At 42.7% G+C, this 27632-nt stretch overlaps 1 long non-coding RNA gene across 1 annotated transcript; it reads left to right on the forward strand.

Annotated features, from left to right (window-relative positions):
• Nucleotides 1-13554: 13554 nt before the first annotated feature.
• LOC147263946 (uncharacterized) lies at nt 13555-17803 on the forward strand. Its single transcript, XR_015112644.1, has 4 exons — nt 13555-13670; nt 15716-15827; nt 16569-16717; nt 17575-17803. It is a non-coding gene; the product is annotated as an uncharacterized LOC147263946 (long non-coding RNA).
• The last annotated feature ends 9829 nt before the right edge of the window (nt 17804-27632 follow it).

The following is a 27632-nucleotide window of genomic DNA, read 5'->3' on the forward strand; positions in this document are numbered from 1 at the left end:
ATAGAGCGTCAGAATTAATCTTCCTTGCTTTGGCCCAAGTTGCTTTTTCTTTCACGTATAAGATTTGACAACTCATGAGAAAACCACCGATTGTCCCTACCCTTGACCCTATATTTCCTGTAGGGAGCGTGTTTATCAATGATAGACAGGAACGCATCCTGAAAGAGACTCCAAGCGAATTCAACGTCAGGTATGAGGGAGACCCTGCTCCAATCACTTAGATACAGGTCATGCCAGAATCCCAGGACGCAAAAGTGCTTTGTGTCGCATTTAGTAAAATAACGAGGTTTCGATTTAGGAATTTTTGTATCCATGACAACCCCAATAACGCAATGGTCGCTCATGTCATTTGCAAAAATGCCAGTCACGGTGTATTTTTGTGGCTTACTCGTCAAAAACAGGTCAGTTCGTGTCGATTTCTGAGGACATTTTGGGTTTGGACGAGTAGGGGAGTTTAATAATTGCGTCACGTTCGTTGAATTACAATGCGATTTAATTTCGTCCGAGGCAGGAGATAACCAATCCCGGTTAAGGTCACCAACCAATCCCGGTTCAGTGTCAGCTATTCTGGACAGAAAATCTGATACTGAACAAAGAGTTTCCTTTACAGCAGAGGGAGGCCTATAGCACCCAACAACTGTGATATTGCACCCTTTAGAAAATTCAATTTGTAAAGCAATCTTTTCTTGCTGTTTTGGTATTGATTGTGACTTTTGTGGGATATTTCGATTAAATATAGGTAGCAATGCCACCACCACGTTTAGGACGATCAATACCACTTCGGTTGTAACCATGGACTGAAATATCAGAATCACATATAGATTTGTTTAACCAAGTCTCAGAAAGTAGAATTACATCAGCATCAGTTGTCTGTGCCCAAATTCTAACAAAATCTATTTTTGGCAAAAGACTACGGACATTTAAGAGAATGATACCGAAGCCAGATCTCGCATTGAAATCAGAAGGTGTCTGAATCACGTCAGGACCAGGGTTCGGTAGAACATTACCAGATAGCAACAGCGTCAACACTATCATGCTACGTAGTTTAGCCATTTTAGTCAGAGCATAGAATGGAGTGCACACTGACATATTCCGATAGTAGACAGTTGCGCTGTGGGAAAAGTCACAAGTTGATTTGGAGCTTCCATAACGCCACGCAAGACGCCAGTTTGTGGACCAGGGACGAGCGGTGGGGAGTGCGCCTCCTCGGACACGCTCATCCAACGACGGCCGCTAAACCCACAGTTCAGCAAAGTCAGAGTAATAAGCAGCGCAACAGGGAACCGCATCATCCACGTTGTACAGTCCAGCGATGTGTCTGGGAAAACGAAAAGTTAATGTGGTGTGTGTGTGTGTGTGTGTGTGTGTGTGTGTGTGTGTGTGTGTGTGTGTGTGTGTGTGTGTGTGTGTGCGCGCGCGCAAGAGAGAGAGAGAGAGAGAGAGAGAGCAGAGGCAAAGGGGAGAGGGATGTAGCGGCTATGGGGGGTACCTGGTCCAAGCACCAGCAAGCAGGCAGACGAGCAGGCAGGCAGACAGAGAGTGGGCAGGTCAGGACGGACGAGGTGAGACGCCCGGCAGCAGGTGAGCTGCAGGAAGGCAGAAGCAGGCAGAGATCAGCTGAAGAATCCCGTAGTTTGATCGATTGACGAACTTCAGGGATAAAAAAGGAGCAGTTTTAAGAGTTTAAAAGACCACGAGGCACCAAAAAAAAAACTATGAAAGCGAATAATTCTCACTGATCCAAACACAACACAGAGACAGAGGCTGCCATCTCGGAAGGGACGAGCAGATATTCTGAATTGACAGAACTGTAAATGCTAACATTCTGATAATGATCTCACTTATAAATTAGCAAAGGAATGGAATCCAGTCATGTCAATGATCTCCTGTCATTGCATAGATTAGGGCCCGACTGTTTCATCAGCCGGCAGAAGAAATCGGTCAATTACAACTCGTTTGAGAATAATCGGTAATCGGCCTAAACTGGCCGATAATCACCGATTTTTTTCAGGAATAAAATGCAGGGAATAAGACATGGTTTCACTTTGAAAGGATCCCCCTACCCGACATTACTCTATTTGTCCAGTGGAGGGTGCACCAACTTCATGTCAAACTCACTAACCACCTCAAAGCACAGCAGAGTGCCTGGACTGGGGCAGGCAGCGGCAGGGGCTCACGGAGGAGACTGTGTCCGCCTCAGAGGTAAATAAACAAGTTTGTGAAATAAACTGATACGCCTTAGAGTGGAGTTGATATTGAAATTATGACACAAGTTAGGTTTATTTTTATTTATTTTTTTTATTATATTTCTTTAGGCTGTTCGTAGACGATCATGCGTGTGAGTGTGGGAGGTTGACAAAATAGTCCCAGACTCACAGCTACAGTCTGAATAATAATAAGAGAATAAATAAATAAATAAATAGCCAGGGGTGTAGTGTAAGCCATGTAAACAGAAACACAGCTAAGGAAAATGCTAAATGTAGGCTACTAGTTCGAAAATGGCCCATGTAACTATACAGATAATTTTAAACAATGCATATTTAATGTCTTGTGTCTCACTGTTCTCTCTCGCTCTCTTTTCTACAGAGGTCAAAGGAAAGTGAGCGTAGCAAGGTGTAGGTGTAGGATTCAAGGCGTGGTTCCACTTCACCAAGGATGCTTCTGGTGAAGCAGTTCGTAATATTCGTGCTGCTTCTGGAAGGCGGGGATCAACCACACAGAGGAAGGGGGGAAAAAAACACGACAAACCTATGGCAACACCTTTCGAACCAAACACAGTGAGGTGTATCTGCATCTGAATTCACAGTGCAAGGAGGCACAGACAGGGTTGTCCCAGACTCAGCCCACGCTCGCACAAGCGTTTGATAGGACCACAGAGTGGACCCCTGATGAGGAGGATTGACAAACTAATCATGGAAATGATTGCCACTGATATCCTGCCCTATGCAGCTGAGGAAGGTGTAGGCTTTAAAAGGTTCATAGTATATTCCACATAATGATGATTGGTAAATTAAGTGTAACAGTGTCAGGTACATTTAATGCAATGACATTTAATAAATTCAACGTAATGATTAATAAATTCGACCTAATAATGTCGAGTAGATTCACTATAATAGCACTATGCAAATTCAACACAAGTATAGGATGTAGTAGTACATGAAAAGTATTTGCTGAAATTTTGGTCATCCAACATTCTTCAAATTCAAATAAAACAGTTTTGTGGGACCGGTTGACATTATTTTATTATATCTTATGTTCTATTTCTTTGAGTGCAGTAATATTGATTTAAAAAAAAATAGTATGTTGTACAAATGATTTCATGTTATAATGAAGAACTTGTTAAAAACTTGTTCTCCCTACATGGTGAGATAAACACTACTTGAAAGGGTAAAATAAAGGGAAAATACACATTTAAGGTCATGTTATTAAATGTTAGTAAGCAGTGTGCCGTATTCTTATTTAAATACGGGTTAAGCTGGAACAGGTTCATTCACAGTTTCATGTTTAATATTCTTAATTTGTTCATATAATGATTGTATTCTGTTGGAACAAAAGAATTCTAATGTCATCAAGATTGAATTGAGATGTTGAGCCTAGAAAATAACATGCTTGTCATAATGTTGAGAAAATACATCCGGTGTTATTAAGATGTTATTATCTGGGATAATGTGGTACAACTTTAAAGAGAGCATATAACTGACTGCATTGCATTCAGAAATAAGATAAGCAGAATAGTAACTAAACCTGTGATGTAAATGCAGGTCAGGTTTTTGGGTTGACAGAGAAATCCTGTGGAGTCGTACAACGGTTCACAGCGCTCTCTGACTGACATCCATCCATCGTCTTCCTCTTGTTCCTGTTAAGGGTCGCGGGGGGGGGGGGGGGCTTGAAGAGTCTCAGAACATCTCCGTCACACCTTTTCAGTGTCACTCTCAATGTCACCTCATCTCAAGGCAAAGTTCCATCCATCCATCTTCTTCCGCTTATTCCTACATTAAGGGTCGCGGGGGGGGGGGGGGCTGGAGCCTATCCCAGCGTCAACGGGTGAGAGGCGGGGTTCACCCTGGACAGGTCACCAGTCCATCGCAGGGCCAACACATAGAGACGAACAACCATTCACACTCACAGTCACACCTACAGTCAATTTAGAGTATCAATCAGCCTCGTCCCCTCTTGATGTCTTTAGACTGTGGGAGGAAGCCGGAGTACCAGAGAGAACCCACACAGGCACGGGGAGAACATGGAGACTCCACACAGAAAGATCCCCGTGCCCGAGCCGGGACTGGAACCTGGAACCTTCTTGCTGTGAGGCAACAATGCTGACCACTGCACCACCGCGAGGCAAAGTTACTGCTGATATTGTGCTGTTCTCTTCACGTAGTAGTCCAGCCCTTCCAAACCTGCCGGTGATCGTGGATTCCCTCACACTGCTCTACGCTGCTATTTTGCATTGGTGCATGTCGTGCTGCGTGTGCTGATAAATATCTCACTTATTGACAAGTAAAGAAATGCAAGTCAGTCATGGCAGTGATCTCTTGTCATGTCTCCGATATTCTGAGTTGACAGAACTGTAGATGCTAACATTCTGATAACAATCTCACTTATTAGTTATAATTAATGAGAGAGATCATTATCACTCAAATGGTTTAAGTAAAATTTGATGCTGCAATATCAATTTTTTTTTAATTTACTTGCTTGCATTGCATCACATTACTCACTAAAATTACGTTATCATTGCCAGTTTTCTTTTGATAAATGTTACCGAATGAATTGACTCTATGCATTTAATGCATATTTATCACATATCACACGACTAAATTACAATGCAATTAACGTGTTTATTTTTCATTTTAAACAGTTCAACAAACAAGTACCGTCACAGTAAATCCACTACTGTAGTGGACTGAAACGCCCAATCTTTTATGGGGCAGCTACAAATTTAACATAGCCATGACTGACATAAACTGAACAATCAGAAGGCGGCACGGTGGTGCAGTGGTCAGCACTGTCGCCTCACAGCAAGAAGGTTCAGGGTTCGAGTCACAGCTCCAGCACAGGATCTCTCTGTGTGGAGTCTGCATGTTCTCCCTGTTCCTGTGTGGGTTCTCTCTGGTACTCCAGCTTCCTCCCACAGTCCAAAGACATCAAGAGGGGACGAGGCTGATTGATACTCTAAATTGACTGTAGGTGTGACTGTGAGTGTGAATGGTTGTCTGTCTCTATGTGTTGGCCCTGTGATGGAGGTCCCCAGGGTGAACCCCACCTGGGGGCTGGAAGAACAAACAGACAGTATTACACAGTATACACCACATCCAATATACACTATTGTGGCAAAATATTAGGGACACTTTCAATAGCATTAGATTGTGCAGATGTCCCAATACTATCCAGCGAAAAACTTGCAACCCTCTGAAACAGAGTCTCAACATTCATTACAGAAATATAATACTCAGATATCCAGGAACGTTTAACACACAAACATGCTCAAAACAACTTGGGGAGGATAGGATACAAACAGCCTCTTAAGCTTGTATATACTCCTATTTAAATGGAGAAAAAAAAGAATGTACAGGTACTGCATTGATAGAAAAAGTGACAGTAAATTAAAGATCTATCTTCAGCAGAAGGTACTGTATTTAAAATAAGATGAAGTATATTTTTTTAAAGAAAAATATCCAGATTTGCATCATACCACTTAAAGTTTGGTATGACTGGGGACAGCAAATACACAGTACTACACATTTTACACCGCATCCAACATAGATCTGGTAACAAAGTCACTTCTCAAATACGCAATTGAAATCGAACAAACCTTCACTCTGAAACAGTGCAATTTCAACATTTAAACCAGTCCTCTAGACTAGTGCACTTTTAAGAATGCAATTAAAACATGAATGAAATGAAATAAAAAATGAACAGCTTAAGGTGTCTAACATTATGGATGAAGAATAACATCTTTACTCTAACAGATGCCTTATTTGACCAAAAATGAGAAAACATTTATGACAGGCAACTTCCCACTAGTAAACCAAGAAGAACTGGAACTTAGTGCTGATTCTTGGTCTTTTTTGGTCCATGCATGATGCCGCATTTTTCTCCTCTCGGATGACAAAGTCAAGACATGCATTTAGGAAAGTAACTTAAACTTCCAGGTGTTTACTTTTGGGGACAGTTTAAATTCATCCAGCTCCAGCAAGAGTTTTTGGAAGACCTCAAAAGTGGAGTGCAAAGTGGGAGGGTATGCCAGGTAAAGGGCATGAATCAGTCCCGTGAGCAGTGAGCAGGCTTTTGCAGTACTGTTGCACCCTGGCAAAATCTCATGGCCTTCGACAAAGATGGAGACATGGACTGGATCCTCAACAGCCCCATGGACGACGAGTGTCTGGAGGATGTAGTAACTGACATCACTCCGACTGTCCTCCTGCATACAACGTACAACTAAAAAGAAGAACGTTACTGAGAAACAAATAATGGAATACATGAATCATTCAAAGTGCCTTCATTATCGGGGAAGAATGAACAAAAGAATATGTCTGTTCCTTTGTCTGCTTTCCTCTCAAAATTGATTTTACCCGTTTCATTAAATTATTATTTTTATGACTCGTTTAAGCAAAAATGTGACAGAGTTGAAGAAGCAAGAGGAAGAAGCATTGTCGTGGGAAGGGTGGGGCTATGGGGACTGCAGTTGTGTGTGGGGAATAGACACCCGAAAACTGTAATAAATCCAAGCCTGGACTTTGGACACTGGTATCTGCAACAACTCCCATCAACTCCTAATCTAGCATCTCTGCTGTGGTCAAACTATTTTACAGAACATTTGACAGACCTGTGGAGCAGTGAGGACAGACATGAGTTGATCCACATGATCCACTGAAGCGCCATTTTCCCCTGCCACTGAGGACACTAACATGAGCTGGAGTTGGGACTCTTGAACTGAACCTGGTATCACAGCGATACCTACTGCTGCAAAATGGAACAGCAACATTGAACCCAAGTACAGGATTGGAGGGAGACTGATGGTCGCTGTTTGGGTTTTTGAAGAACAAGGAGGGCTTTGGTTCAAGCTGGATTCTCAGAGACTATTTCCCCAACCTCTACATTGGCATCTACGCTGTCATCCAGTCACATGACTGAAGTCATCCAGTCATGTGACTGAAGTCATCCATTCATGTCAGTGATGTCACTTGGCAGGACTGTCATTGCCGTCTCATTCTAGAAAAGAATCCAGACTCCACATGTGGCTCCCATGATAACTGATGGACCTCTGGTTGGAGGCTGGACGATGATGTTTGGACTTGAAGGAAAACTCCTTGTCCAAATTTCATTGTGTTCAAATTTCAAGTCCCACAATAAAAAGTAGCTGAATCTGACAGGTGAAGGTTTGGAACTACAAGATGGTTGATGTTTTCTTGACTTGATGCTCTGACTGTCAGGGTAGATGACAGCTTCTTTCTGCTGCTGCATCTGAGTGGCTATGATTGGAGGTTTTACCTCCAAGGTTGTCTGGTTCCAGGGGAAATTTGAAAATTCCAGTCCCAACCTTGGCTGTTCTGAAACTCTTCTCCTGAATCACTCCTGAGCTGCAGCAAGAAAAAATACCAGTGCCCAACCAGATCAACTTCATGGCTGCTGACAGCCTCAGACACTTGATTTCCATCAATCTGGAGCCAAGAAGGCCCTCACCTGTGGTTCTCCTCCAGGAGGGTCCAGGTTCTGTCATTGTGGCTCCTTGTGCCACTGCCAGAGAGCCTCAGCTGCACACTGCAACATTTCAACAGGAGATTTACATTCCTTCAAATGTCCTGACATCTTATTCCAATGGTTCTGTTCCATATTTATATTTCAAAATAAATCACACGATGAAAGCTGCCACAGCTGGTTTAAGTGAGAGATGTAAGGGAAATTCTCCTTGTAGATCATTGAGAGTTGCTAATTCTCTGAAGAATTACAGACTCGGTGTGATGAATCGAGTCTCTTTAATACATGCAGCATGGAGAGAAGACTGCTGAGTGTTCTCTGCCGATCTTTACAATGTCTCAACCTTTATACCATTCAACAACAAAGGGCAGATGGTTTCCCCATCCCAGCAACGACTGTATCACCTGTTCATCAGCTGCTCCTCACTTCCGCCAATTCATCCTGTCTGGTACTGTGGTACATTTGTTCCTTGAGGTCAGGAGATGGTCACAGAGGCTCACGTGATTGACAAAATGCTTTCTGAGACTAATACTTCTAATCTACAGTATCTGTTAATTTAATTCCTACAGAGAACACGCTAAGAGATTTGAAGATCGAAGCGAAGTAAAATCTGGTCAACTGGACGTAAGTTTATCTTGAAGACGTTTCACCTCTCATCCGAGAGGCTTCTTCAGTTCTAGTGAAGAGTGTGGAAACTCCAGCTTATAAACCTATGTGGGAGTGGTCAGTGCTATTGTGGTGGAAACGACCCTCCCGAGACTCACCTGGCCTCTCCAAACGACAGTCGTTGTGCGGAGTCAGGGAGTTTCAGGGGTGGTCGTTAAGGGGTTTCACCGACCACTCAGATGCTAATGGGCTGTGCTGGCATCAGCCGTTCCACATGGGTCTTTCAGCTGAACTCTTTGGGGAAGTTTTGAAAGGACTTGGTTGTAAATAGGTGAAAGGAAATGTCGCAGTCCACCTCCTCTGTTCAAAGATGGTTTCTCTATCCTGACGTGGATGGCTTCTTTAACTCCTCTTTCAAACCATCTGTCCTCTCTGTCGAGAATTTGGACATGGTCGTCCTGGAAGGAGTGGCTTTCCTCCTTGAGGTGGAGGAAAACCGCTGAGTCCTGTCCTCCAGAGTTGGCTCTTCTATGTTGGGCCATGCGCTTGTTGAGGGGCTGTTTGGTTTCCCCTATGTAGAGATCCGTGCAGGCCTCACTGCATCTGACAGCGTATACCAGATTGCTTTTCTGGCTGTGAGGGGTGGGATCTTTGGGGTGAACCAGTCTTTGTCTCAGAGTGTTGTCTGGTTTAAAAGACACAGGGATGCGGTGCTTATTATAGATTCTCCTTAATTTCTCAGAAACCCCTGCCACATAGGGGATCACTATGTTTTTTCTCCTGCCTTCTTCATCTTCCCTCCTCCTGGAGTTCTCCTCCTTTCTGGACCTGGAAGAGGATTTTACAAAGGTCCAGTCTGGGAAGCCACAAGTTTTAAGTGCTCTTTTCAGATGCTGCTGTTCTTTTTTCCGGCCTTGGACGCTGGTGGGGATGGTCTCCGCTCGGTGTTGCAGCGTCCTGATGACACCTAACTTGTGCTCCAGAGGATGGTGAGAGTCAAAAAGCAAGTATTGGTCAGTGTGGGTGGGTTTCCTGTACACATCCACCCTCAGGCTCCTGTCCTCTTGAATGTAGACGTCGCAGTCCAAAAAGGGCAGATGGTTGTCTTTCACATCCTCTCTGGTGAACTTGATGTTGACGTCTACCGAGTTGATGTGTGCTGTAAACGGTTGTACCTCCTGAATCTTGATCTTCACCCAGGTGTCATCAACGTATCGGAACCAGTGGGTGGGGGAGGGTCCACTGAAGGAAGTCAGGGCCCTCTGTTCCACCTCTTCCATGTATAGGTTGGCCACGATAGGAGATACGGGAGAACCCATGGCACAGCCGTGTTTTTGCCTGAACTGAGGGCCCTGACTTCCTTCAGTGGACCCTCCCCCACCCACTGGTTCCGATACGTTGATGACACCTGGGTGAAGATCAAGATTCAGGAGGTACAACCGTTTACAGCACACATCAACTCGGTAGACGTCAACATCAAGTTCACCAGAGAGGATGTGAAAGACAACCATCTGCCCTTTTTGGACTGCGACGTCTACATTCAAGAGGACAGGAGCCTGAGGGTGGATGTGTACAGGAAACCCACCCACACTGACCAATACTTGCTTTTTGACTCTCACCATCCTCTGGAGCACAAGTTAGGTGTCATCAGGACGCTGCAACACCGAGCGGAGACCATCCCCACCAGCGTCCAAGGCCGGAAAAAAGAACAGCAGCATCTGAAAAGAGCACTTAAAACTTGTGGCTTCCCAGACTGGACCTTTGTAAAATCCTCTTCCAGGTCCAGAAAGGAGGAGAACTCCAGGAGGAGGGAAGATGAAGAAGGCAGGAGAAAAAACATAGTGATCCCCTATGTGGCAGGGGTTTCTGAGAAATTAAGGAGAATCTATAATAAGCACCGCATCCCTGTGTCTTTTAAACCAGACAACACTCTGAGACAAAGACTGGTTCACCCCAAAGATCCCACCCCTCACAGCCAGAAAAGCAATCTGGTATACGCTGTCAGATGCAGTGAGGCCTGCACGGATCTCTACATAGGGGAAACCAAACAGCCCCTCAACAAGCGCATGGCCCAACATAGAAGAGCCAACTCTGGAGGACAGGACTCAGCGGTTTTCCTCCACCTCAAGGAGGAAAGCCACTCCTTCCAGGACGACCATGTCCAAATTCTCGACAGAGAGGACAGATGGTTTGAAAGAGGAGTTAAAGAAGCCATCCACGTCAGGATAGAGAAACCATCTTTGAACAGAGGAGGTGGACTGCGACATTTCCTTTCACCTATTTACAACCAAGTCCTTTCAAAACTTCCCCAAAGAGTTCAGCTGAAAGACCCATGTGGAACGGCTGATGCCAGCACAGCCCATTAGCATCTGAGTGGTCGGTGAAACCCCTTAACGACCACCCCTGAAACTCCCTGACTCCGCACAACGACTGTCGTTTGGAGAGGCCAGGTGAGTCTCGGGAGGGTCGTTTCCACCACAATAGCACTGACCACTCCCACATAGGTTTATAAGCTGGAGTTTCCACACTCTTCACTAGAACTGAAGAAGCCTCTCGGATGAGAGGTGAAACGTCTTCAAGATAAACTTACGTCCAGTTGACCAGATTTTACTTCGCTTCGATCTACGATGACCTGGATGAATGAGAACCTACACAGACAGATTTGAAGATGAATGTAAACGTGGGGCTTGAAGCCACCACCCTGAGATTAAGAGTCTCATGCTCTACTGACTGAGGTCGTCAGGCCAGGGCTTCCATGTTCTACAGCATGAAGTGATCAGAGTGAGAGACGTTTGCTGCACACAAGCTCTTCATCAGACTGAGAAAGAAAAGAACAGCGCCATCTTAAAAACAACTGATCATTCTAGTCAGACACATTCACTATGATGCTGCTGAGCCTGAAGGTAGGATGAATAAAGGAGTGTCTGAGAGAGCTTCAACAGACAAACTGTCCAGTTTAACAACAAATACTAGTCAGTATTCATGTTGCTGCCGTGACCCGGATTCAAACCAGGGTTGCTGCAGCCACAACACAGAGTACTGACCACTATAGGATCACGGCCTCCTGGAGGCTGAGGTTTGAGCTTCTATGTCTTTGTCTCACTGAGAGATCAAAGACAATTTGTGTCTACAAAGAAATGCATTGAGACCTGCTGCAGCTCAGCAGACCTCAGCCATTTTTAGGGTGTCTCCATGATTCTCCTTCACATGATTTTCATTCAGAAACAATAGAATTGTCAAATACCACAACAGTTTTCAGCTTGCTGGTAAACAGTATTTCAACTTCCATTCCACTGTGTAATGGCAGTGACTGATGTGTACTATATGCAGTACTAATCAAGTACAGCCCTGACTGATACTTTATCTCCAATGCTAGGAAGGATAAGAATGTTGAAATGGACCAACCAGGAATAGAATCTCAAGTCATGTCTACTTTACTGAGCAGCACTCAGTTAATTTCAGGAAACACAAGACATTTTGACCACATGTCAATGAAGTAGTCAGCATCAGATACCATCAGATACCACCAGATACCATCAGATACCACCAGATACCATCAGATACCACCAGATACCATCAGATACCATCAGATACCATCAGATACCACCAGATATCACCAGATACCATCAGATACCATCAGATACCATCAGATACCATCAGCTCAGTGTGCATGAGGTCATGGTTGCTCATTGAAGAACCAGGGCTGCTCTCTCCACCAATCCACTGCCAACAAGCCAGACAAGTGGGACTGGAAACTGTTCTGCTCAGCAAGTTCATCTGGCATCATCATGACCTGCTCCTCTATCAGGGGCATCCACATTCTTCAATGTTGCCCTGAGTCAGCAGGAGCAGACGCTACCTTTAGGGGCCGAAGTGTTCACACGCAGAACCAGAACACAGCTACAGCTTTCTGTCATTTTCTGTCTCAAATACTTTACAAGTTTCAACTTGGTCCAAAACCTGCTCACCTCTCTGGGTGTCAAGTGTGTCTGCACCGTCTGACCAAACTTCATCAAATGTGTGAGTGTTATTTCCTCAAATCAACTCTGGGCAGTGTTGATTGCAAGAACAAGAAAAAAGTAGAAAAAAGTGCTGTCAAGTCACGTTAGAACCAAGCTCTGGACCAAAGTCTGGTGCTTTTTCAATTTTCAGTCAGTGAGTAATGTTCTATTCATTTATGTAACTCTATCTCACCTTGATACAGAGAGTTGTTTTTAATCTTTTAAATCATGTGACCATCATTATAACAGCTGTTGTCCTTGTTTTATCTGAAAACAAATTTATTCCTGATGAATTCCCACTGACTGTAGCAGAGACTTGTCCTCATCTTTTCTTTCATGCTCTGTGTCCTGTATATGGTTATAATGATGCCCACATTTAAGGTGAATGACAGTTTCAGACATTGTTCTATTTTAACCATTTAACGTGCAATCTTGTGCTTTACCAAAGAAATGTGTAATATTGGGTGCTGGTGTCTCACCTCTGACAGATGAGGTTTGTTGCAGAGCACCAGGAGTAATAAAGCACTACTTTCTCAACAGTTGACAGACAGTGCAGACTGTTTACGTACCTCCTACTATATGTTCCCCACAGAAACAAGGATCTCATAAAGATTCCTGTCAGACAATTTCAACACTCAACTTTCACTCATGGCTGCACAATAAATGATATTAAACATTGGTTACTTCTATTAAATATGAAGCCATCACTCAGCTGTTTACAATGAAGTTCATATCATGAAACAAGGTAAGTTAAAGTTAAAGTACTGTCTTTTGTAAAAATATAAATATCTTTACAAATATAGAATAACTTTAAAAACAAAGTCGCCCCAACGTTTCTTTTGACAGCCCAAACGACTGAGACTAGTTTGATGAGATTTGGACGTGGAGGGGGGGCTGCGTGACGTCAAGGGTCAGAAATGTCTTTTTGAATGACTTCAAAGCAGGTTTAAATGGTTTGTAGTTCCATGGTGTTAATTCGGGTGTTGTTCTCCCGCCTCAGTGAAGCTCAGGGGGCGGGGCTATTTCAGCAGTCACGCGCAGGAACTCTGGGCTGAGTTCCACTCTCCATCTTCACGCGCTGTTTTCTAAGATTCGCGGTGTCCAGAGGAAAACGCAGTGCCTGGAATATTCGGTTTAAAAAAAAAAAAACTAAGTGTATGAACTTCTACAGGTTCTAAAACTTTATATACGCCGCGTATAAAGCCTTAAGTAGCGAGGAAGGCGATTGTTAAAGGCACCTGAAGCTGGTAGACTTTAGCTGAAGTTAATGCTAATGCTACCTAACATTCTTGCTAGTTTATGAACTTTAATGGCAGGAGAATAAAGGGAACTATGTTCTTTTTCTGTACTGCATCAAACATGGAGGTGAGTTTAGTCTCATTTTGTGTATAAAATACTATCACAACATACAGACACAAGGTTTGATGAAACTTCACTATTTAAGGACATTTTTTGTTGAATTTCTTTTTTTTGGAGGGGGTGGGGGGGGGGGGGGGGTGAATGTCCTGTATTATTTTGTTTAATTTGTGCTTCTCTTTTCCTGAGAGTTCATAGTAGCATTATCAGCTTTAGTCAGTAGAGGGCAGTATGCACCTTATTGTTGTTTAGTTTCATGTGTCAAAATAATTTGACCTTGTCTGCTGCCTCTTGCAGGTTTCAACTTGAATGAGAAAGTTTTTTATTATCCACTAATATTGGTAATGGACAAGATGCAAATTCATGATGTAACTGTGAACAAGTTACTGCAATGGTACATTTTGCATTTATTGTGGGGATTAAAAGCTGCTGAAGCAGTTCTTTTTTTTTCTTTTTTTTTAACTTTATTTTTGTTAAACATGAAAAAGACACAATACAGAACAATCCTTGACAGTTTCACAATATATGTAGGACATGGTAGTACAAGAAAAGAGAAAAAAAAAGACAAAAACAAATCAACACCATACTGGGGCTCTGGAAATAAAAAAATGCAAGTGAGAAAAAAATACATAGATAAAATAAGTACATACATGGATAGCTGAGGCAGTACTACGTGATATGGGGTTCCTCTCAGTTGGAGAGATATCTTGCTACAGGTAGCCATCTCCTCACAAAAACATCAGACCTTAATTGTAGCTGAGCAGTTAAAGCCTCCATCTCATGAACCTCCCTTAGCCTCTGTTTCCATTGTGTAACTGAGGGTGGTTGTATGTTCATCCAGTTTATGGTCACAATTTTCCGAGCAATCATCAAGAGTATGTGTAAAAGATACTTTTGATCTCTGGTATACACACTTTCCGGAGTTAAGTCAAAAAGAAACTGACTTGGGGTGAATAGTAGATCAATTCCCAAAATTTTGTCTATCTCTCCTTTTATCCCTTTCCAAAATGGAAACAAGATTGGACAGTCCCAAAATATATGTGAGTGGTCCCCAATAGTTCCACATTCTCTCCAGCAGTACATTGCTGCTGGGTTGTCTACAAATCTGGAGACCACTAGAGGCGTCTTAAAGAACCTTATCTTCATCTTCCAATCAAATTCCTTCCGTATATTACTATTTATACCCCTATGACAACCGTTGCATATTGTTTCCCACTCTCCATGCTCAATTATAATATTCAACTCCAGTTCCCACTTAGCCCTGATATGAAAAGTATTATCTGGTGTATCCAATAACAGCTTTCTATATAGATGGGACACATGCTTCTTATTGGGTAGTTTATGTTTAGTTATATTAATGAAGTAAGTTTCTATGTTTGATGGAGCTATCTTAATTGTATTCCAATCTTTATGACTTGTGATATAATGCCTAGTCTGGAAATAACGGAACATATCACTTTGGGGTAAAAAGAATTTGTCTTGGAGATATGAGAATGGCTGTAGAACATTGTCACAAAACAACTGATCAATGACCCTTAAATCTCTGTCTGCCCATCTCTTAAAAGTGATATCCGTTGTTGAGGGGGGGAAATCCGGATTTCCAGCAATCTGCATAGCCCGTGAAAGGACGGCTTTCCCTCTAATTCTCTTTTGGACTGTCGACCATACTTTTAAAGTGTGTTTCACCCACATATTTTTGATTTCCAACCTGTTCTGAAATTGCTTGCTCAGGAACACTAAAGTGGATAGAGGTATAGTTGGCAGTGAATTCTGCTCTATGTTTACCCATCCTGTCTCCATGTCATTATTAATCCAAGCCACCACTGCTGTTAGTTGCGCTGCCCAAAAATAGTATTTTATATTGGGGAGGCTGAGTCCACCCCTATTTTTCCCAAGAGTGAGCATTTTAAGTCTCACCCTTGGTCTCTTATTCTGCCATATAAATTTAGATATTAGCTTATCTAGCATATTGAAGGCTGCTTGAAGCAGTTCTTCATTTGAAACATTTTGAAACTTAATCCAGCTTTATCTTGTTAAATGCTTTCTTCCTGTAGTTAAAAAAAACAGTTGTGGATTCCCAGCGCAGCTGAACTTGACATTTTTGATGAGACTGAGGCAGCAGTGGAGGAAGATGTCCTCCTTGAACTCCTGGAGGCCAATCCAGACGTAGGTGATGAAGGCAGGGGTCATTATGAAGCTTTGCTGTGAACAAACAGTCAGAAACACATTTTCTCTGATGCAGCTTAACTTGACATGTTAATGAAATCTGGACTGCAGTGACAGAGTTGGGTCACATTTCTGTAACATGTTCAGTTATTAAATACAGGTTACTTGAAAGACTGAAAATGAACTCTCAATGATTTGAACTACTTTGTGGAAAAATAACAAAATGGACGCAGCCATAAAAATGGAGTTTCACAAACATGTCTGTTTCTAGATTTGTCTCCTTTAGATCATTCAACACTATCTCCACTCACACAAACCTCATCACTTTGTCTTAAAAGTAGATTGAACAACCTGGAGATGATGATGTCAGCAGTTTTACATTCTAGAACTTTGGGGTTTTGCTTTACAAGACTGAATACTTAAGAGTTTCCCCTGAAAAACTGGAGTTGTCAATATTGTAATATTTGGTTTGATAACTTTGTTACTGTCCAATGTAATGTGATGTAATGCTGTAGTACCTTGATTCATATTTTTAAGTCTGCTACAATGTTCAACTTGATCATCAAAGCAGATATGAAAATACAAAATAACAGTAATTAAAACCATCAGTCAATGAAAATGCCAGTTTGACAATGACTTGGATTCATAGGATGGGACACAAATTCAAAAATAGTAAACCTTCTTCTTTATCTGTGTTTTTGTTTCACTGTTGTCCTTTGTATTTTTGTTGAACTTTAACAGGAGCGCTTCTATGATGGAAAAGGGGGCTGAATATTTCTGTTCTATCAGACAAAGTCCAGGAGTGCAGTAAAACAGCCGGTCAAGGAAGCAACGGTGCTTCAAGCAAAAGGACCAGAGATCAGCAGCCATGTTGCCTCAGCAGCTTGAAGGTGACTCTTGTAGGGAGACCATTTCATTTCTTGTTCACTCTCCTGATGAAGCTGATGTGTTTCAAAAGATCAAGTTAGGAAGCAGCAAAATGCACCGAGTGACCTCAAGTTAATTTTAGGCTGGAGGAGCGGAGCTCTGGTTCCGCTGGTATCAGCCCGGTCCAGTGTTGTGGATTTCTCTCTCTTCTCTCTAACATTGTAGACCAGCAAAAGCAAGTTAAGAGCAAAAACAGGTTTCTATCTGGTCGTCTCTCTAAATGCTGCACGTCTGTGCTGATAAACGTCTCATGATAGTGGTTTGTCTCCACCGGCCTCCCCCCTCCTCTCTATCAGCCTCTGACTCTCACTTTCACCCAATGTCCTCCCCTTCCTCCTGCTTCTACGGCTGAACAAAGATTTGTAGATTTGACACAAAAATACAAGCCTGTGGTGCAACGCTGCTTCTCACACAGAAATACATGGAAACACTTGGCCCTCAATCTGCTGGTCTGACCAACACATTCACTTGCAGGGTTCTTTTAACAGGCCTGAAATCACCAGTTCAGTTTCCCTGCTTTGAAATATGTGGTGACAATGTGTGAACATGACCAAGTTAAAGGTTGAAGTACTGCAGTTACTACAGATAAGAAGTACCTGGATGATGAAGCCTCTTCAAGACATTCAAGCAAGTCCAGTTGCTTTTATCCTTTAAACTCAAATCTGATCCAGGATCAGTGAGTTGACACTCAGAACTATCATTAAAGTGAATTAGCTTTTTTCCTGTCTGTTCTATTCATGATTCCTCTGGCAGGTTTGTGATTAATATTCCAGGAATGTGTGTCAGTTTTCAGTCTTTTTTTCCTGTTTCCTTCACAAAGATGGGGGATGAAGTCCTGAGTGACGATCAAGAAACTCCCTAAAAATGAGAAGTAACGACAGCAAGGAAATCACCTGAAGTCAGTAAAAGTGTCATTTTAATAAATGGATTTAAAAGTCAGATCAGAGATTTTGTCAGATTTTACTTTTATGAAATGCCTGGGAAAAGCTTGCTTTCATCCTGAGCTCAGGAGGGTTCACTGTTTTGTTGTGCAGTGTTGTGTTTTTGCCTCTGGAATGAAATTTCATTCTTATGTACACTGCTTGTTCTCTCTCTCTCTCTCTCTCTCTCTCTCTCTCTCTCTCTCTCTCTCTCCTCTGACCTTCGTTAGCAGTCCAGTGAAACTCAGCTAATTTATCTGAGGACTTCACTTTGAAACCCTCTGTTTCAGACACGCTGTCGTCTGCCTCCTCAGATGCTGAAACTGTCAGAGGTCCTAAAAAATGTCTGGAGAATCATGGATGAGATTCACCTCTAGTAGGATTTAACAAAACATCTCTGTGTTGTTAAATGCAGTTGACATGAAATGTGTTAAGTTGGTCAGGCTTGTTTTATGAAGTAGGTGTCGTTTTATATCAGGAAACAGGAGATGTGGTGCTGACAATCTGATGCGTCTGCAGCAGTGAAGGAGAGGAAACTGCTCATCTGATCAGAAGATCATGAGTGTCGCAACTCTGATGTGGATGACGTGTCCGACCCTCAGCTTTATCTTTGTATCACTTCAGCACATCAGGAGCTGTTGACACGGACATGAAAAGCTGCACTTAAGAGTCCTGATGAGGAAATAAGAGTGAAGAAACTAGTAGCAGACGATCGGAGGAGCTTGACACTGGACATGGATGGCAGGGTGCTGCTGGTGCTGCTGGTGCTGCTGGTGCTGTGGAGCTCAGGTAGGCTTCCTGTTGGAGGTGTTGTTGATCTGCATGGTTCAGATAGACGTGTGTTTGAAACGGCTCAAATCAACTGGCTCATGTCCTGGAGGCAGCAGCTGCATTTCTGGATTGACTCCCTCACTGTTTGCTCCAGTCGGCCCTCAACTGCTCTGATGTTCTGTGTTCCGTATGTCAAGAAGTCAAATAAATGGACTGTTCTCCAGTTGTAGTGTGCTGGTACAAACACAGTAGTTCAATCACATGAGGTGGCTGAGCTGCTGCTAAACCCAGAGAGTGTCGGTCCACCACAGTCTAACTAGTCTCAGCTTAGTTTCAGATCAACTTGAAAAATATTCTTTTAATTTACATGAAGCAGGAGAGACAAGATAACAGGAACGCTGAGAAAAGACTGAGTGTCAACAACTGAACCATGAAATAAGAAACTAGAATCAAAGACACTGAAGCCACATTTGCAGAAATTGTGTGTGTGTGTGTGTGTGTGTGTGTGTGTGTGCGTGTGTGTGTGGGGAGGGGGGGTTAGAACCAGAAAAGACTTTTTTGCCAATGTTGTGCATTGAGGAGCGATTTGGTCAAAATTATAATAATCAATAATTATGAATATAATTTTTGATTATTGAATGAAATACAAATTAATATTGAATATTAAATAAAATAAAATGAATAAAAAAGAAATAAACTAAAAATAATTTCAACAAATCAATAATTCATTAATAATGAGAGAATGATATTGTGTCAGTGTTGTGTGTAAATTGATGGTGTGTGTGTTGTGTTCATTATCTTTGTATCTAAATCATATTAATAATGAATGATGAATATCTATCATGGTAGGCTGATGAATGACATCTGAAGAAGATCATTGAAAAAAGAAATAGAATAAATGAATGGGTAGAGAAATAAATCCTACTTTAAGGCCTTTTAACATTTGTAATTGAGAACCTCTGGTTTCTATCATACAGAAATATCAATAAAATATAATTCCACAATCATTTTGTACAGCAAAGAATAAACAAACACATAGGAGACAAAGAGTAGAAATATGTAATTAATGACTATCACCATAATAAGAAAAACAATAACCATAGTTGTGATATTAATATAAAGGTGATGTCATCATTAACAACGTTGTTAATGCCAGAACAATAATAGCAAGAGTAGTGATGAGAACCAGAAAACAGTGATGCCACAAAAACAGTGATAATAATAATAATGATAATAATAATAATAATAATGAGAGTGAAGTGTCACATTTCATTAATAACTTGTGTTTGGTAATTATAATGGTGAATGAGGATAAATTGTTCATCTCTGGTTTGCTGTTCCTATTTTTTCCTCCTCCACTTGTAGTGATTCATCAAACAGGATTTGTAGCATTTCTACTGTCAAAAAATATATAAACAAGCAAGTGGACGAGGAGAAAGAGACCAGAACATAGTTATAATGTCTGAAATGATACATTATTAATAATAAAATAGAACAAAATATTGATTGAGTGAGAGTATTAATAATAATAACAATAATAATAATTTCATCATGCAGTAATTCTGTATTATTCAGAATCAATGGTATCCTTTTCAATGCTTTTGTTGTTATCACCACGATCAGTAGAAATGTTTCTAATACAGCAACAATAATATCAAATATAATATAATTATGATATTGTAATGAAAACAATAAATGTATGAACAAATAAAGGCATTTTAAAAAGAATAAAGGGTGAATGGAGCTCGTGTGTGTGTGTGTGTGTGTGTGTGTGTGTGTGTGTGTGTGTGTGTGTGTGTGTGTTGAATGTGTTGGGTGTTTGTGTGTTCAATGTCACTTTGAGGGTTGGAGGTCAGGTTCATTTATTGATGGTAGTGGACCAGGTTTTACTGAAGTTGGTGGTTTCATGGTTGATGGATGCAGACATTTTTCCAGGGATTTCTGCTCATCAGCAGCTTCTTCCACTGTAGGATGTTGAGGTTGTTTGGAGGTTTCCAGTCTAACAGGATGGACTTCTGGGTGATAGTGAGTGCTGGAGGGGAATGCTGGAAGATGGATGATGGAATGGTCGTTGCCTCCTGGCTCCAGTTTGAACTCTTCTCCAGTACGACCTCCATCATTTTTCTGTCCTCAGTAACTGTGATAATTGTGTGTACGTGTGAGCATTTGACACCAGAAAAGACCACTGAGGCAGGTTTACTGGTCACCAGCACCTCTCCTCTCCTGTGACAGGTCTCCTGCTCCTCTCCTCCTCCACTGAGGGAGGGGGGAGGGGGGGCACAGCTCCCTTCTATTTCCTTTAAGTTGGCTCATAGCACCGTAATTGAAAAGGTCCTGGAAACTCATCATGACACAGTTGTTGATCCAGGTCTGAGTGAATATGACCCTCTCAGAGTCTTGGTACTCCAGTCTGGAATTTCAGTTTCAGTTTGTCTTTTCCGTCAGTTCCAAACGTGCTACGTCATTTAATGCCTCATCAAGTTTGTGTTTTTGTTGAATCTTTGTCTAGTCAGGTTTTGTTTTCCATGCCATGCTCCTTACCTGATCTAACTTTGAGTTTCTTTGTTACTTTGTCTAGTCAGGTTCTCCTCTGTAGAGTGAGTTTGAGTTTTTGTAGTTTAGGCTTTTTTCCTCATAAGAGTGGTTTTGATTTGTACTTTAGTAATAAACTTTCTTCATCTGGCACCTTGCCTGGGAGTCGTGGCTTTGGGTTCTCGTCCAAGCTCAAGTCATGACAGGAACAGAGATAAAGTGTGCACTTGATTTATTAGGTGGTACATAATTATTGAAGTGGTAAAATTGTTAAAATGTCAATAATCATATCATAAATCAAAATAATTCTTGGATAATATATCCTGGGAGACATGGTTGTGCAGTGGTCAGCACTGTTGCCTCACAGCGAAAAGGTTCCAGGTTTGAGCCCAAACTTGAGCACAGGATCTTTCTGTGTGGAGTCTGCATGTTCTCCCTGTGTCTGTGTGGGTTCTCTCTGGTACTCCAGCTTCCTCCCACAGTCCAAAGACATCAAGAGGGGACGAGGCTGATTGATACTCTAAATTGACTGTAGGTGTGACTGTGAGTGTGAATGGTTGTCTGTCTCTATGTGTTGGCCCTGTGATGGACTGACAACTCGTCCAGGTTGAACCTGGCCTCTCACAGGAAGGCTGCTGTGAGAGGCTCCAGCCCCCCGGCACCCTTAACAAGATAAGAGGTACGAAATTGATGGGATACATCAACTAACATAACGTGTTACTGTGACAGGCCTAATATACACTCGTAATTTTAGGAGGTGCACTTGTTCACCTGGTGCAATAAAAACATTTTCCACTGAATATGTACAAATAGCCTCGATGATGTATATTAAACATCAATTATAGATTCAAATTTGTCATTGTTCAGAGTACAAGTACTGACATGCAGCTAGCATCCAACCAGAAGTGCAAATCAACTGGAACGTGCAGATGAATCCAAGTATAAATGTGGAATAATGTTGTATTATACAGTTAAGGCAGGAGTGTCATGAGAATCACACCATTAACTTGCTGTGTACATGAGGTTAGATCACATATAAAGAAAGCTAGTATGTTTACTTCAAACCAGAGGTGCTGCCTGGAAATGTAGCATCAGTTTTTATGTATTTAGCTGCTTCTTAAGCACATTTTCTTCTCCCTCCCTGTCGGCTCCACCCTCCTCCAATTGCAGTACTTTTGAGTCCCAAAATGCTGAGGCAGGTGAAGGAAAAGTGCTCTCACTTGACTGGACCTGCAGTGAGCAGTAGAAAGTAAAATGTAAAACTCATCCAGGAAAGCCAATTAGAGGTTGGACTTTTTGGACCAGCAGAGTCTCCATTCTGGGCTCAGGTGTTCCAGTGTGAGGGCCATGAATCTTCCCTCCTGGACTGTGGACGCTCAGGGTCTGGAAACACCTGCTCACCTGGCAGATCAGTTGGACTCATCTGCTCAGGTGGAGCTGTGGTTCAGGTCCTCCTCCGTCCTGTTGCATATTCATGTATTAATGATCCTCTTGTCTCTGCTCAGATGCTGATGATGTCAGGTTGGTGGGAGGAGCAAACCACTGTGCTGGTCGACTGGAGGTGAAACGCCTGGGAGAGTGGAGAGCAGCAGAGACAGACGGGTCCTGGAGCCTGAAGGAAACAGCTGTGATATGTAGATGGCTGGACTGTGGTTCTGCTGTCTCAACACAGGAGAGAGACGAGTCCTCAGAACGACTCATGTGGTTCATCAAATCTGAGTGTGTTCAGTCTACATCAACACTGAAGGAGTGTGTGAGATCATGGAACTCTCCTGGTTCCACCATCCAGGAAATCACCTGCTCAGGTAACATTATTGACACTAACAGTCATGTGACTGAGATCCAGGACAAGTTGACTTTGGCTGTTTACATGAACACAAATATTCCTCTTTTTCTGACAATAACATAACAATTTTTTTTTAACCATCTCGCCAGAAGACTCCTCAATTGCATACTTCTGTGCTTCATACTTTAAATTTTAAGTCTACTCAACTCAAAATGGAAAAATGTATGGATAGTTTTCAAAAATTGAGAAAGCAAAAGTTCCCGGATGACGTACTCCAATCAGTTAAGATTTTGAGTGTGCAACTGTGGACACTTGCTGTGGTGAGAGTCGGCCAACACTGACTTGTATAGAGTCATCTTTACATGAAATAACAGGGACAAGTAGGAAATTCTGTGTGGACACGGGTTTGAAAAGATAAAATCACTTGTCACCAAAATGTTGTGCTAAATAAATCACACAATTAAACTCTACAGACCGTTGCTTCTTCAGCCAGTAGAAGGAGGACATCGTGTTGTTGGTGCCTATTGTGGTGTAACAATGTGCGATGACCCTCCATTTTGCTTTTTTACTGCTTCAGAAATTGACAAACAAGCACAGGCAAAAGGAGGTGGTAATTAGCTGATGCTGATGCGGTGCTCGCCAGTCACAAATCTGTGTAGAAGAAGAAGACATCACGTCATCATTTCTGAAGAGTGCACCGCATGGCAGGATGTGGTTTGGGACAGCACTGCACCCTCGAAACACACGCACTGCGCGATTGAGTACATACTTTGCTTAGAATACTCAGTTTGAAAATTTTACATATGCAGTATGGAAGTATGTGATTTGGTACACAGTAATGCAGTCATGTTACTGTGATCCAGTACAAGTGACTTTGTTTTTTTAACATGCACACAAATATTCACAAAACTCCAGTGTTTTTATTTTTTGCCTTTATTTAGTCCAAGGAAACTCACTGAGAGTGACTCACATTTGCAGGAGCACCCTGATCACATTCACAGTCATAGAACAGCAGCTGCTCAGTACCACCTCTGAGAGCCTTGCTCGAGGGCATCTTGGTGGTGTTAATGAGTGTGGCTGCTTCCTCCTACCAGTCCTTAGGATTGAACCAACAACCTTTTAGTTTCAAGTTCACTTCTCTGTCCTTCAGGCCAGTGGTTGTCTAACTCTTGAAGCAAGTACCTCCATGATGACCATGGAACAGTGTCATAGCGCCTCTGTTCAGCTGCATCAGAGGTGGACAGCATGTTTTCTCAGAGTCAGAGTGAGTCAGAGGCCAACCATCAGACAACCATAGAGAAACACGAAACACTGGAATATTTTATGAATCTGAACTTGTTTTCAAGTGTGTGTGTCAATCTGGTGAACTCTGAGGTTCCAGTGAAAAGATCCACTTGTTGCCAATTACTGCTATAAATGATGCATTGATCCCTGATGAAATACAGTAAATTATATTATGAATAGTGTTTGAGAATATTTGAAAGTAAGGAGCTGGGCAGTGTCTTTGGTATCAGTGCTCTGATGCAGCAGTCAGCTGGAGCCTCTGTTGGAATCATCTTTAATAGCAATACACACTGAGCACAGGTTCCAATAGAAGACCCAGTGTGTGCTGCTCAGGGTCCAGCACAGGTAGGCCAACACACTGTTGCTGTTTGACTGAGATGCACACCAGACAGTTGTAGAATCACACACATCAGAATGTATCTTAGCATCAATCAGGGAAACGCTGGCTCTGGTTCTTCTGTGGAGGCGAGCAGCAGTGACGTGAGTTCATCCTCAGGACAACACAGGAGTTGGGAATCATTCAGCTCCTCCAGGAGCTGTGGCCTCATGACGATCTCTTCCAGGGTTTTCACACTGAACAACGCCAGGGCCGACTTTTCCTTCATCACCATTGTAGTGATTTGCAGTTCCCTCCTGTCAGATCACCTGCTATTGAGCTGCTGGTGTAGCAGATGTTTGTTTTTATTTCCTGACACTCTGACTATTTCCCGTTCATCAGACTGAAAGCCTGAGGGTAGAAACTGTTTTTAGCCTGGTGGTCTCAGCATCCAGGGCTCTGTAGCATCTTCCAGAGGGGAGGGGATCAAACAGTTTGTGACTGGGGTGTGATGGGTCAGCAGAGATGGTGCCTGTCCGTTTCCTGACCCTGGACCGATAAAGGTCCTGGATGACAGGTAGGTCGGCCCCCATGATTCTCTCTGCTGACCCGATTGTTAGTTGCTGTCTGATCCTGTCTTGTTTGGTGGCCGATCCAAACCAGAGTGATGGCTGTGAACAGGACAGACTGAATGACTGCAGTATAGAAGATGATCAGCAGCTCCTGTGGCAGGTTCAACTTCCTGAGCTGTCACAGGAAGTCCAACCTCTGCTGAGCTTTTTTTCTGGACAGTGTCCATTTTGGAGGTGGACTTCAGGTTCTGGGAGATTGTTGTTCCCGGAAACTTGAACATGTCCTCAGGAGACACTGTGTTGTTGAGGATGGTGAGGGGGGAGAGTGTGGGTGGGCTTTCCCTGAAGTCCACTGTCATCTCCACATTCTTGAGCAGGTTCAGCTCCAGGTGGTTCAGACTGCCCCAGTGGACCAGCTGCTCCACCTCCTGTCTGAAAGCAGACTTGGAACCATCCTTGATTGATATAGATACGTATTTTCTTTCAAAATTGTTTGCTATTTTTTCGATAGTATTCATTGTTTCAAAACAATTTTGACTTGTTTAACTTTCCAAAAGATATTTGGGTTTTCCACAGTTTGAGAATCACTGCTTTAGGCTGCCACTGCTAGGATCTGAAAATGGTGGTGATGATAACGTAAACTAGAGATTCCAGTTGTGTTCTCTGGTATCCACATGTGGGATATTAGATGGTTTAGGGAGGAACGAGCAGGAATCATGATTCCCAGCTTCAATAATCACATGAATTATTTCAAAGAGGATAAATTCCTTGCAATTCTATATTTTCCTTCTCACTCTCAGGTTAAATTCCTTGGAAATCTGTGTTTTCCTGTCTCATTTCCAGGGTTTGCTAGTTAACATGTCAGAGGCATGAACAGGTGAGTTCATGTTAACATGAATTCATTCTCATCATGAATCTGCCTCTTGTTGTCTTTTTCAGAGTCTGTCAGGCTGGTGAACGGGTCGGACCTTTGCTCTGGAAGACTGGAGGTGAAATCTAACCAGCTGTGGTCCTCGGTGTGTGAAGAGGACTTTGACATGCAGGATGCAGAGGTGCTGTGTGGAGAGCTGAGATGTGGGACACCTTCAGTCCAAAAGGGGGGACTTTTTGGACCAGCAGAGTCTCCATTCTGGACTCAGGTGTTCCTGTGTGAGGGCCATGAATCTTCCCTCCTGGACTGTGGACGCTCAGGGTCTGGAAACACCTGCTCACCTGGCAAATCAGTTGGACTCATCTGCTCAGGTGGAGCTTTGGTTCAGGTCCTCCTCCGTCCTGTTGCATATTCATGTATTAATGATGCTCTTGTCTCTGCTCAGGTGGAGCTTTGGTTCAGGTCCACCTCCGTCCTTTTGCATATTCTTGTATTCATGATCCTCTTGTCTCTGCTCAGGTGGAGCTTTGGTTCAGGTCCACCTCCGTCCTGTTACATATTCATGTATTAATGATCCTCTTGTCTCTGCTCAGATGCTGATGATGTCAGGTTGGTGGGAGGAGCAAACCACTGTGCTGGTAGACTGGAGGTGAAACACCTGGGAGAGTGGAGAGCAGCAAAGACAGACGGGTCCTGGACCCTGAAGGAAACAGCTGTGATATGTAGACGGCTGGACTGTGGTTCTGCTGTCTCAACACAGCAGAGAGACAAGTCCTCAGAACGACTCATGTGGTTCATCAACTCTGAGTGTGTTCAGTCTCCATCAACACTGAAGGAGTGTGTGAGATCATGGAACTCTCCTGGTTTCACCATCCAGGAAATCATCTGCTCAGGTAACATCATTGACACTAACAGTCATGTGACTGAGATCCAGGACAAGTTGACTTTGGCTGTTTACATGAACACAAATATTCCTCTGTTATTTGACAATGATGATATTCGGTTTTTTAACCTTTATTTAACCAGAGGAAACTCCCTGAGTGACTCACATTTGCAGCATCACTGATAATGTTCACAAAAACATAAAACAAGCTGCTCAGTACAGCCACTGAGGGCCTTGCTCAAGGGCCCCATGGTGGTGGTAGTGAGGGAGGCAGCAGTGCTGCTTGTAGCTCAATCCTGGTGAGACAAAGGTGAAGTGTACTGATGTTTCCAGTAGCTTTTTAATCTGTTCAGCTTTCAGTTGTATTTTAACATAATTTACTGTCTCTCTGTTTCATTCTTGTCTTCAGAAAAAACCCTTCAGAGCTAAAAGACAGATAAATGAAATGAAATCAGTTCTTAATAAAAACACAAATTTTAAACGTCAGATGTGCAACATGAACAATCTACAAAACAATGAATCACAAAAATTAGTCATGTTCACCCATAGTGTGCTCATGTGATGAGGTAGAGAAGCTAACAAGACTGAGAAACAGATGTGACCAAAGCTCATGGTTTTAGACTCCATTGGTTTCCATCAGTCTGCAGGTGAGCCCACTCACTGTCTCAGTCACACCCTCAACCTCGTCCTGTCGTATGGAATTGAAGCCGAACATCAAGTTGTATTTCCACAGAACTCTTTTTAGTCCCCGTCCCAATCTGTCCATCAGTCTCTTCCACTTTCTCTGTCTTTATCTCTGTCCCTCTCTTTCCTTCTATTTATCTGTCTTCCTCCATTTTCTGTCTTGTCCCGCTCTCCTGCTCTCTTTCCCCCTGCTATTCAAAGCAGAAGGCCGTTCCTGTTGAGCCTGGATCTGCTCGACGTTCCTGCCTGTTAAAAGGAA

This window comes from Aulostomus chinensis, chromosome 4, assembly GCF_037954235.1.
Source record: "Aulostomus chinensis isolate RoL2024-O1b breed Wild chromosome 4, RoL_Achi_v1.0, whole genome shotgun sequence".
In the NCBI taxonomy this organism is placed as follows: domain Eukaryota; kingdom Metazoa; phylum Chordata; class Actinopteri; order Syngnathiformes; family Aulostomidae; genus Aulostomus; species Aulostomus chinensis.